The sequence below is a fragment of the Emys orbicularis genome, chromosome 11, assembly GCF_028017835.1.
Source record: "Emys orbicularis isolate rEmyOrb1 chromosome 11, rEmyOrb1.hap1, whole genome shotgun sequence".
In the NCBI taxonomy this organism is placed as follows: domain Eukaryota; kingdom Metazoa; phylum Chordata; order Testudines; family Emydidae; genus Emys; species Emys orbicularis.
In genome coordinates this window covers 7,989,279-8,001,767 of record NC_088693.1, presented here as the reverse complement: position 1 = coordinate 8,001,767, position 12,489 = coordinate 7,989,279, and the positions used below count along the sequence as shown (strand labels likewise).

Here is a 12,489-nt window from a genome sequence, read left to right as displayed (position 1 = left end):
TAGTACTGAGATGCTCTCAGATGAAGGCAGGAAAACTGAAGTTAAATGAAGTTACAGTAGGGATGAATTTGGTCAATTGTTTGTCCAATATACATCATAATGAAATCCAACAACATAGCACGATCTAGAGAACTGGAGCAGCAGGTGTAAAATGAATAGCCACGGTCATGTTTTGGGTGTAACTTAGGCCAGTGAGAAGTTGTGCCACCACATGCCCTGAAACCCTGGCTGTCTTAAATGCTCTGCTGCTGTGGCTCACAGCCTGGATACCAACAGCCAGCAGACAAGCATGAAGTTCCTTAGGTGCTGGGCAACCCTGGTTCAGAACTCTGACTCCAGCATCCTGCCCACACAACAATAGGCACACCCTTGTCTTCACCATCTTTGGTTACTACTTGCAGGGTGACCCCAACATACCCCCAGTACCAAATTTCCCTAAAACTGCCTGCCCTGTAACGTCCAGTCCTCCCTTGGAACATTCAGAGGAGTGATAAGGTCCATTGGTCCTTTACAGAGACAAAAGCACAGTAGCTTGTTGTTTTAACTGGAGTTAATAATCACTTAAAGTCAAACACAGCATGGGGTTGATTAAAAAAATTGTTTTACTTTTATTAGAAATCAAAGAGAGAGAGAGAGGTTTTAAGTGAGTTCAAGTATAAGAGATGAGGACAAAATGGTTACAAGCAAATAAAGTAAAATATGCTTCCTAGTGGCTAAGACTTAACAAGCTACAGCTTTGGTTCAAGGTATCTTTCTTACCAATCTTTTTGCTTTCCAGCCATAGCTGCCTTTACCTCAGTCAGGACCTTCCATAGTAGCACAAAGGGCTGGTTTCCCTTGTCTTTCTAAGTGAAAGTTCTTAGACTAAGCAGGTTTCTCACATATATTCAGTTCCCAGAGACTTCAACCCTCATGGTTGAAGGACTCATCTTCGTTTGCAAGAGCTCTGGCCCGTTGTGTCTGTCCAATGATGAATGTTAAGATGGATTCTTCTCTCTCCTTATATCTTCCCAAATTTACTGTTTTATCCCCAGACTCAGGATGACCTCATGCTTTTCTTCCCTTCCTGTGGACTTTCCACCCCTCTGCTGATTCATATGTAAAAAGGGCTTCCATTGTTTTTGGTCACCCCTTGCTTCATTTCATTGGTAGATAACTGCCTTTCCTCTTGTCTTGGAGAAAACCTGTTTCTCCCTTTGTTTGGTCACAGACTTTAAACCAGAATATCAGAGAGTATCCATGTTTCCTCTAGTGCTAATACATATATTTTACAATAATATTATCACCAGTGTCTCATTACCTTTCATAAAAGACCTTAATAGATATACTTTTATAATACAGTATACAATCAGTTGATTCAATTACTTATAATGAGAGTATCAGACTCCCTGTCTTTATAGTCCAGTAAACCATTCTCCGATAAAGTTCCTTTTCTCAATCTGGGAAGAGATGCCATGCAGGTTGGTGAAGATTTCATGCTGGTTCCTTCCCTGCTGGTGATAACTGAGTCATTATCTCTGCCCCTGTTAGCTTGATGGCTTGTTTACCTTTTATGTAAATGCACCTTTATTGTCTCTCCCGGATGACCAGGCTGGTTAGGCATTCCATTGTCTAGGGCAGACTGGGCTTATGCATTACTTGCCAAACACATTTTAAGAACATAATTCTATCAAATATCCATAACTCTTTGTACCTACCTCGTACATACATCATGCAAGATTATTAAAGATCAGTGAGTTATTAGTTTTTCAATGATATATTACATGCCATCTTTTGGGTATACATCATGACAGTGTGTTAGGTGTAGTGAGTACGTAGGCCTGACAAGAACTGCTGACAAATAGCAATGAACCATCAACGGGCCTTTGTCACGGTCATATTTTCGTGCTAATCTCTATCAAACAGTTACTAAAATACTTCCTTGAAGCATCATATGATTTCCTGGTTTTGATCTAGCCTCCTTTCCAGTATCATGAAAAACAATTACTTTACCATTTTGTTTTTACTAAATGCAATCTTTGATGATGAATTTGAGAACCTTGTTATCCCCCTTTATGAGGCATAGTTATCCTCTGTAAGCCCAATAAACTATGCTATAACAAGAAAGTAAATAATGTTGATGAATTGAGCATCTGTGAAGGTACTTTTTTTCAGATTTACAAATATGTACATTGAACTTAGTCAGTGACTGGCTTAGTCATCATGCACCTTAATCTCTTAGAATAAATCAGAAACCGGACAGTCTATTTTCTCCTTCTGAACTTAACCCCAAAGCACTGTATGTTTATTAAGAGGACAGTTGTATTAGAAGCATGGAAGCCATTTCCAAATAATGCATGTATTTGTGGCCTTTTCCAGGTTTCCCAAAAAATGTCTTCCTGTAATACCCTGCTAGCTGCATTTGCAGTTCTTTTTCTGAGCTGCACACCCAGTTCAGCGTTAGAGAAGAATAAAGACGTTTGGAAGAAACATCTTCAGGATGTTGACAACCTGCACATGGTAAAGGATATTGATGCAATTCACAACTTGGATGATATTATATACAGGAGAGGTAAGAACAGCCTTTGTCTTTCCAGCAATTTAATATATTTTAAGGCCACAATGGAACATTATGAGCATCTACTCTAACCTCCTGCAGTAACACAGGCCATAGAATTTCACCCAGTAATTTCTGCTGTGGCGGGAATTGTTCTTTCCTATGATGTAAGTGAACGGTATCGATCTCAACAGCAATCAAACACTACTGAACTAGAGCATATCTTTGAGAAAGACAATTGATCTTGACTTAAAATCTCCATGAGATGATAAATTTACCACTTCCTTTGGTAAGATGCTTCGATAGTTAACTACCCTTGGGGTTGAAAAGTTGTCTCTTATTTCCAATTTGAGTTTTTCAATCAATGGATCTTGTTAGAATTCAGAAGTTCTAGGGGGTCAAGAGGTCAACGAATAGAACTTTCCACATTTGCTTGACAGAATATAAAACAAAAAGCCTCTGGGACCACTGGCTTTTATTTTCCTGTGGCAACTTCCAGTCATTGTAGGCATATAATGAATACCTAAACATTAAGAATTTATGTTTGCTGCCTCAGATGAACATAATTCTCAACCATTATTAATGAGGAACTATAAAACATACTTCATGTTTTATGCCCAAATTACATGGAGCTTCCAAAACCCATAAATAAATCTGTCTATTGGTATCTATGGAGAATTATATAACATACTTTTATAATAAAGCCAACGAGAGGGAATGGAACACATTTAATTTAAGAAGAGCTCTTACAAGGAAAAATCTGTCTACAGAATAACTCTTCCCCTGCTCTGTTTTAAAAAATATTTGTACATGCCCCTACTCTAGCTAGGAAATAAAGAAGGGTTTTAAAAACTGGCATCATTATTTACAGTGCAGCTTGATCTTTATTTTCTATCTCCTTTAAGAAACAGAATCAGGATTTCAATTTATAGTACTGTAATTCATTTCTTGTTTAAAAATGAATATAGCTTCAGAGTAGCATAATGTATGGGCTTTATCATATACTCATATCCATTAACTCTCTCTCTATATATATATTCACAGTGAAGCAATATACTAGCTTTCACCTTTGGAAACATGGGTTTGAGTCTGAGATCACAAATTAAGGTCCTGGTGCTTATCTGATGTAATCGAGTTTAGCTCCACTGAGTTTAGTGGCAATCCAATTGTGCAAAATTCCATCTGTCCAATTGCCTAAGATGGGAGGGATGAATTATTTATTTATTTTGACAGGCAAATTTGAGGGCATCAGCAGTGAGTGGGAGGGTCAACCATTGTTTAGGAGAGCCTGCAGAGAGGCTCATCAGGTCCTATTCTGATCACTATCATACTGGTATAAATTATGAGTAATCCCACTGAAGTGTACAGAGATACACTGGTGTAAAAATGGCAGAAGTGAGGCAGACTCCAACCAATAGCTGAAGGAGAAAAGAAGACAAAACAACGTGTGTGGCAGAACAAGGAGGGGAACCTTTGTCTGGGGAGCAGGTTGTGGAGGAGAGCTGGCCAGGGAGTCTTTGTGTTGGGGGGAATAATAGATAATTGGTCTGGACTGGTGGGCTCATTGGTCTGGGATGATACATGTTATGACAGTTTTGAAAGGTCAGCCTAATCACTAGTGGGAATTTGTCCTCATGACAAAGACACCACCCAGGTTGGTATAGTTAACTGTATCTGTGCAGAGAATGCAAAGACTAGAACAGCAAGCCATGAAACAGATATCCCAGAAATTAGATGCAAGTTCTTAAAACCTATTGCTATTCTGGAACAGTGTGCAGTTATGTAAGTATAGGAACTTAAATATTTCCAATGAAGAATAATAAAGGGATGAGCGATTATTCCATTTGGTTCTGCATAACTTTCTTCTTGATATTTAAATCCTCACTGCTGCAACAGTCTCTTGAAAGAATATTTTGCCAACAGCGAATATAAAATGTCCTTGAACAAGAAGCCTGTGATGTGCTCATCCTAAAGCTTTGTGAAAAGTGAGACAAAAATAGCAATAGAGAAAATGGGCTTTTGCTTCTTTTCAGCAAATGGAAAACTAATGTAGAACTCTCCTCCCCCTCTAAAATACCCCAAATGCAAAGGTATAAGAAGCTCATAAACAGTTTGATGGAACAGGCAGTGTAACCAGCTTGGAAGTCAGGCTCCAGATAATAACTTAGTGATACCGTATTGGGATACATTTATATGCTGGAGAGATTGTGCCAGCTGCAATCCCACCTGTAGCTCTCCCTCAGATGGCCTGGCTTTATACCAGCCTCTAACAAAGGTTTCTGCCTTACTAGGACAACGTGACTATTTATACTGCCCCATAGCATCCAAGTGCCTTTTGCATACAAATTGCCCTAGGTATCAATTAACTCTTTTTGCACAATATTCATTAGTCTGGCAGGTGAAGTAACATGTCCTTAGTGAGTATAAAACCAGCGGGAAAACCCTGAAATCTTCAGCCCCTAGAAATATTCCCATTGCCTTTGGGCTTGATTATGGTGGCAGCATCTTAATGGCCACTAGGGGCCATGACTCCAACCACACACCAGGCACCAAAATATAGTAAGCAGCACTGGAGACAAGAACGGCAGCACAATAGTATCCTCAACAGACGGTTAAAATATACTTTTTTTTGTGGGAAAATTTGAAAGATTTTCATTTTCCCCTGTAAATTTCCCAAAATTATTTTTGCTTTTCCAACCAAAAAACTAAATCAAATTCTTCAGCTTTCAAAAATCCAAAACTGAAATATTTTATCAAAAACATTGAAAATTTTTTAACTTCAACTCCTTCCCCTCCTTCCCACTGGAAAATTTTGACCAAAATAAATATTTTTCTAATTGGTCAAAAAGACATTTTTCATTGCAAAATGATTTAAACCAAAACAACCTTCAACCAGCTCTAATCTACTGAAAATAAGCCCTGATGTATTATTGCCACCATTCATTAAAAACAAACATTTAAAATCAAGAAGACACAATCTGCTGAGCGAAGTTTAAGAACCTTGTTTGAATGAGATACAGTGGATAGCAAGATGAGTCAGTAGGCAATCAGAGTTGCACAGGAATGAGAAATGCAAAGGAACTAAGAATGAAGAAACAATAACATTCCCACTGGAAAATTATTCTGGCAGATGACAGAAATAAGAGTTGACAGGAACCAGCAGGTCTGCACTTACCTTACTACGCTGAGTTATCAAAGTGTTTTAGATAGTAACAAACTTAGCACTTAAAAAAAAAAAAAAAGATTTTGTATGCTATGCAATGACAACTGCATGTATTTTACTTGATGGCTTGAGAGGTTGTATAGTTTCACGGTAACTCCTCCAATTACCTCTGTATCCGGAGGTGTAGTCTGACAGCAATATTCTTCATTGTGAATCACAAAGAGAAGCACAATACTGTATTACTTAGCCCTTACTATGGTCGGATCCAAAGTCCATCGATCACAATGAGCTTTGGATCAGGCCCATAGCACTTTGCATTTTCTATGTACAGTACCAATATGAATCAATCATTCTAATTACAGTTGATATTTTCTATTGCATCTACGGCCATAGGAGGCCGACCATATGGAAAAAGGAAAACCATTTGCCTCATCTTTCACATATAATGGAAGTTTCCCAATATAACAAAGCCCTGGCTATATAAGAACAGGAGTGATCCTACAGCTAAACTTATCAAAAGTGACCAGCAATTTTAGGTGCCCAACTTCAGGCACAGTAAAGGGGCCTGATTTCTAGAAGATGGATGCTCAGGCCTTTAGGAAATTAGACCCCTGTAAGTTGTCTCCAGTAGGGCAAACAAAGCACTAGTCACTTTTTAAAGTTTAGGCTCATGTATGTTTACTTACATGCAGCATCCGTACACTGCACATGCTCTCGCTAACTTAATATCTTGGTATACTCACTATACTTGCGTCTGATGAAGTGGGCATTCACCCACGAAAACTTATGCTCCAATACTTCTGTTAGTCTTAAAGGTGCCACAGGACCCTCTGTTGCTTTTTACAGATTCAGACTAACACGGCTACCCCTTTGATACTGGTCACTATATGTATTTCATCATCAGTTATTGAATTATGTTTGCCCCTAGAGACCCCGAAACAAGATGGAGGCCCAGTTGAGCTAAGCACTATACAAAACACATAGTGAGACAGTCTGTCTCTGCCTTAAAGAGCTTACAGTCTGAGCGGACAAACCAGACAAAGGGTGCGGGGAAGGAGGGATAAATTATTATTAGGGCAGGTACAAAACTTTTGGTCAGAACTTACCTTTTTTTTTTTTTTTTGGACAGAAAACTGAGTTTCAATTAAGTGAAATATTTCAGGAAAAGCATCTGCCTTCAGCAGCAAGTTAATTAAAATTAAAAAACTCACCAATTTTGATTTGGAAATGTCGCCACGGTGCCTCATGCTCCCATTGTCCTCTATGGGCCAGGACCCCTGGCTGGATTACATCTCCTCTGATTCATCACAGACATGTGCCTGCCGTATGCACCGCCTCCCCTCACCAAAGAGACAGTGGTGCTCCACAGGAGAAGTGATCTGACCAGAGAGCATGGCCAATAACAGGAGCACGAAGCATCTGGACTACAACTCCCATGAAGCATGGCAGCAGCATTGTGAATCAAAATATTTTGGATTTCAATTTTTCACCAAAACCTCAAAAATTTCTGCAGAAACCCTCCTCCCATTCTCTGACCAGCTTTAATTATTATTCCCACTGAACAGATTTGGGGCAGAGAGAGACCGAGGCACACAGAAAGGCTGTGGCAGAGCTGGGATGTGCATGTGTACTTGTAATGAAAAATATCAATACAGAATTATTTACTAGTCACTTTTCAGCTTTCTTTTAGGATTTGTCAAACAAGTTACAGCCTAATTCCTTTACAATAATTTTATTGCTTGTGTGTGTGTGTTCACAATAACCTAGTTTCCGTAACAATCAAATTCAGCCTCTCAATCCCTCCTCTCTCCCCCCCGCCCCGAGTACCGTCTCTTCTGGGATCCTAATTATTTCTTCCTTCCTAGGTTAACATGCATCTACTTAGTAGTACTTCGTTTCTTCCAGCTATCCACATTTCCTGCTGGGATGAATGTAAATCAGCGAACACTTGCTGTGTGCATTGGGCTGCTTGCAACTTTATTATATTTTATCTGAAAATGAGTATTTGTGCCACATGCAGCATAAAGCTTTAAAAGGCAAGACCTCACCCATGTGGCCAGCTCGGAAGTCCCACTGGAATCAGGGTGGATAAAAATCAATTATTTAAAAAAATAAAATAAAAAAATCGAATTTTTTTCATTTAAATCGGTTTTTTTGATAAGTTTTTTCCTCAAAAAGCATTTTATCTAAAGATAGTTTTAATTAAGATACATTATAGCTCAAAGATATCTCAGCATGGAATAGGGATTATAAATTCTAATTCTAGAGTATGAGACAATATATTCATGTAATATTTAAGAAAAGTTTTGTAAATGAGTTCCAATAGTTCATGGATTAGGGACCCAATTTTATGGGGTTCCACGGGTTTTTGTATAGATTATTTAGGTTAATCTTTCTATCTACCCAATGGGACTCAGTGCTCAGTCTAGAAGATACCATCAGAGATGCTTAGTTTTGCAGTTCTCAAACTGTGGATTTGTCTCTCCAGAGGTAACATGCTTGTTAACAGCAAAAATGTTTTTAAATAAATATATAGAGGTGAGAAATAACAGACCTCAACTCTATTGTCCCTCTGCAAATTTGTGTACACAGAGTCAATCCCTTACTTCTCTCTAAAAGTGCAAAGTTTCAAAAAGTTCAATGAATAGAAGATTGTTGGGGGGGAATAGATCCGGACAAGGAAAAGAAGTCTGGATATAAATGTGAGAAGCGAGTGACATATGCTTGTTTTGTTAAAATATTATATGTTTGCTGTTGAAAAAAATCCAGAATACTTAATGTTGTTGTTTCAGTTAAATAAAACAATTTAAATGTCTGTCTGGTGATGTTCTCCTCCTAATACAGCATGGCAAGAAAATCCTCCAAATATTAATGATTAACCTGTTGAATTGGAGATAGTTCACCTCCCAATGACTTCATAAATATCTGCTTCAATTACCTTTGGTAAATGAAATAACCAAACAATCATTCATTTTCTGATATAGCTGTAAAACGAATCTGAAAAGTTTTCAAAATAAATCACTGTTTAAAAACGTATAGTGTGTACCTTCTAAAAATGAAACCTACATCTATCTCTGAGTTGTGAAGAATCTGTATTAAGGTTATAACAACCAACAAGAATGCACTTTTATGTAGAAAATCATGATTAAATCGAGTCTTCCTGACTAGTGATTTAAATCAATCAATTTGATTTAAATCAGTGGTTCTCAAACTATTGCACTGGTGACCCTTTTCACACAGCAAGCCTCTGAGTGCGACCCCCCTTATAAATTAAAAACACTTGTTTAGATATTTAACACCATTATAAATGCTGGAGGCAAAGTGGGGTTGGCAGTGTAGGCTGACAGCTCGTGACCCCCCCATGTAATAACCTTGCGACCCCCTGAGGGGTCCCAACCCCCAGTTTGAGAACCCCTGATTTAAATCAAATCCACCTGGACTGGAATTCAGTATGGATCAATTTCACGATATACCCCACATTTTTGTCTGTAAGACTGCTGTTTACTAGGGATGGCTGTTCCATGAAATGGGGATGCCTTCAGTTAATTTAGCTGTGCTTAGGCCTACAGCAGGTTTTAATTTGAAATGGTTTCTATGAGTTTTCTCCTTTAATTAAAGGGGTCCATCCCACTGCTGTGAGTCAGGCAGAAAGTATTGTTTTGATTCACCCCAATTAATTTGCTCCTTCTATGCCAACCACACATGCTGTCTGTTTTGATGGGCATCTCACAGCTGCTATTGCTACAGGCAGTGGGCGAGCAGCAGCCGCTCAGTTCCCAGTACTGCCTTTTCCCAGCTCCAGTAACACGATGGACTGTGCAACTCATCAGACAGCTGCATTACTATTAAAGTGGTCATCCTTGTTAAGCAGATTCTCAAATTCCTCTTAATGGGGAAAGGGGCATTCCTATTAAGATTCTATTGTGACACAGACTGTGACACTTTACTGCAGAAACATTATGGTTCCTTGCAGTAATGTCACATTATTCCTTTCTCCAATGGCACCAGGATAGGAGATTTGTACTCATGGCTGCCATCTCCAAAGCACAGTTTCCTTTTCCGAGAAGCCAACAGGGGAGCTCTATTAGCTTAGCTGCTGTAAGCAGAGCCACGTGCATTTTTTTCCCCCAGCAAAAAGTAAATTAACGGAGAGATGCATTTTTCGGGGCACCCAAACCTATTTTAGTGATTTTATTGTCCATTTCCTTTAATGCTATTTAGACTTCACCCTTTAATGACATTTTTATTCAGGCCTGAAAATGACTGTGCATTTGTATGAATGGCCTCTTCTTTCACTAAAGTTGTTCTGTAGGTTCTAATATTTTAGGTTTTGTTCCTTTTTAAAATTTGCCTTCCTATCTTCATCTTTCCCAACCATCCATTTAAATTAAACCACTGGTTATTCTCTCTGCTAATGCTGTACAAGAGTCCAGGAACTCATTTCCTTACTCCTGCATTATAAATATTTACAGAAAAACAGCTTTATTTTTTAATCCAATTCCCCATAAGCCATAACATTTTAACTCCAGATCTAGTGCAGATTTCATTATACTGCTAACCACAAACTGATTTTCTGAAGTCCCCAAGTGTCAGTGTCTGAAGATGCTTCTATTTTTATCATCCAGCTCGCACTGGTATGGAAGGTCAGGACTCACATAGCCATTTCCATACTCAAGACTGGGAATCTTGCCTTTGTCACACACAGTAGTTGGCCCAGTTCTGTAATGACTCTGTGGAACTTCTGTTGTGACACACACACACACACACACACACACACGATAGGTACCTATTCCCTGCAGAAACAGCCATGCTAACAAACAAAGACCATTCCAAGATCCAAGCCTCTCCAAAGCTCAGGGGAATTTAAATGAGCAGTTTTGGTTTGAGCTCTCTCTTTGTTTCATATGGGCAGCTCAGTAACAAGAATGGTGCTCAGATGCCATGGGGATGGGTGCCAGTGTAAGAATTGAGATACACAGATAGAGGAGTGCAAATGCTGCTACTTCTGTAAGAAGCTGCTCCTTGGAAAGCCATATCATGTACTGTTAAAAAAATAATTACACTTACTGACCTCTACATGCCAAAGCAGGTTACTTGAACAGCTGATGAGAGAACAATGAAGCATTTACAGGCCCGTGAAGTTGCTAAAGAGTCCCGCTGCATTGCAGTTATAGAGTAAGCAGCTGGAAAATCCATTACTACCACTGGGGCTTTATAACATGCTTTAATGTTACATAAGAGCACTGCCTGCAGGCACTTAAGACAAGACTGTGCTAAGCCATGGTAGCAGGCAGGCAGGCAGCTTTAATTTTTTTAAATCGCCATATTTGCTGACTTGCAATTCATCTGAAGGCAGGTCTCCATTCCCCCAGTGCACTCAGTATTTAGTATGGAGTAACTGTGTGACACCAAACAAACAAACAAACAAACAAAAAAAGTGGCCAACTGTGTTTTGTGGATTCTGGTGGAGTTACACCAGGGAAGAATCTGACATAATGGGCTAAATTCTGAGTTATATTCCAATTCTAGGTCTCCACACTTCACAGGCAATGCACTTCAGTCTTGACCTTTACTACTTCTGTTTATGTTAGCTTTAAGCTTATTCTGAGAAGAGACAAAGCAATTTAGCTTAGAGTTTTAGAATCAGCCAATCATCTACAGCTTTTTATTCCTCAGCTTTCCCAAGGGACTGTGATGAAGTTTTCCATTCACACCACAGTGAGAGTGGCCTTTACATCATGCAGCCTGAAGGAAGCTGCATGCTTGTGGTCCAGTGCTATATGGATGGCTGCACTGGGTGGACAGCCCCAGAGAAACAGCCACAACACTGAGCTCACATGGTCAGAAGCCTGGACAACCTACAAATATGGCTTTGGCGACCTAGAGGGAGGTCACTGGCTTGGCAATAAGTTTATCAACCTCATCACCAAGCAAAAATGGTACAAAGTCCGTATAAATGTAGTTGATGCCCAGGGCAGGCACAAAAATGCAGAATACGACAGCTTCGTCATGAGAGATGAGGAAGATTTTTACCAGCTGAAGTTAGGGATGTACGAGGGTAATGCGGGAGATTCTCTTAGCTCATCCAGAACCAAGAACATGCATTATAACATGAGATATTCAGGACAAGTTTGGAAAATTGTGCAGATGTTAGTGGAGGGTAGTGGTGGTAGGATTCCTGTTATGATGTCCAGCTGAACCGCAGGGGTGGCCTACACTGGCAGACCTCCTGCGACAGCGACTGTAGAAAATCAAGCATCCTACTGAAGCCCATTCATATGTACTGCAGCAGGGTTTAGAATAGTGGTTCTCAAACTAGGGCCCCCGCTTGTTCAGGGGAAGCCCCTGGCGGGCCGGGCCGGTTTGTTTACCTGCCGTGTCCTCAGGTTCGTCCGATCACGGCTCCCACTGGCTGCGGTTTGCTGCTCCAGGCCAATGGGGGCTGCAGGAAGCGGCGCAGGCCGCGGGACGTTTGAGAACCACTGGTTTAGAACACACTCCCATCCTGGTACACTGTAATCTGATGAGCTGATGCGATGTTTAATAGAAAAATAAAAATGCAGACTCATGTTACCTTATGTTCTGTGAGCTACAGGTTTCTTTGCTTTCCTTATGGAAAGGGGGTCTGATTTTGATTCTCCTGCTAATAAAAATGTCTTTATAGCATCGTAAACCTCTCTGATCACATTTAACTGTCAGTAAGGAGCAAGCAACACTGCAAATGGTACCAAACCCAATAAAATTATTTTTCACCTAGCACACATGCTGTGCAGTGTCTTTTACCCAAGTC

General features: G+C 39.7%; 1 pseudogene; it reads left to right on the top strand.

Annotated features, from left to right (window-relative positions):
* Positions 1-2,496: 2,496 nt before the first annotated feature.
* On the top strand, positions 2,497-11,998 carry LOC135885759 (fibrinogen-like protein 1-like protein; annotated as a pseudogene).
* The last annotated feature ends 491 nt before the right edge of the window (positions 11,999-12,489 follow it).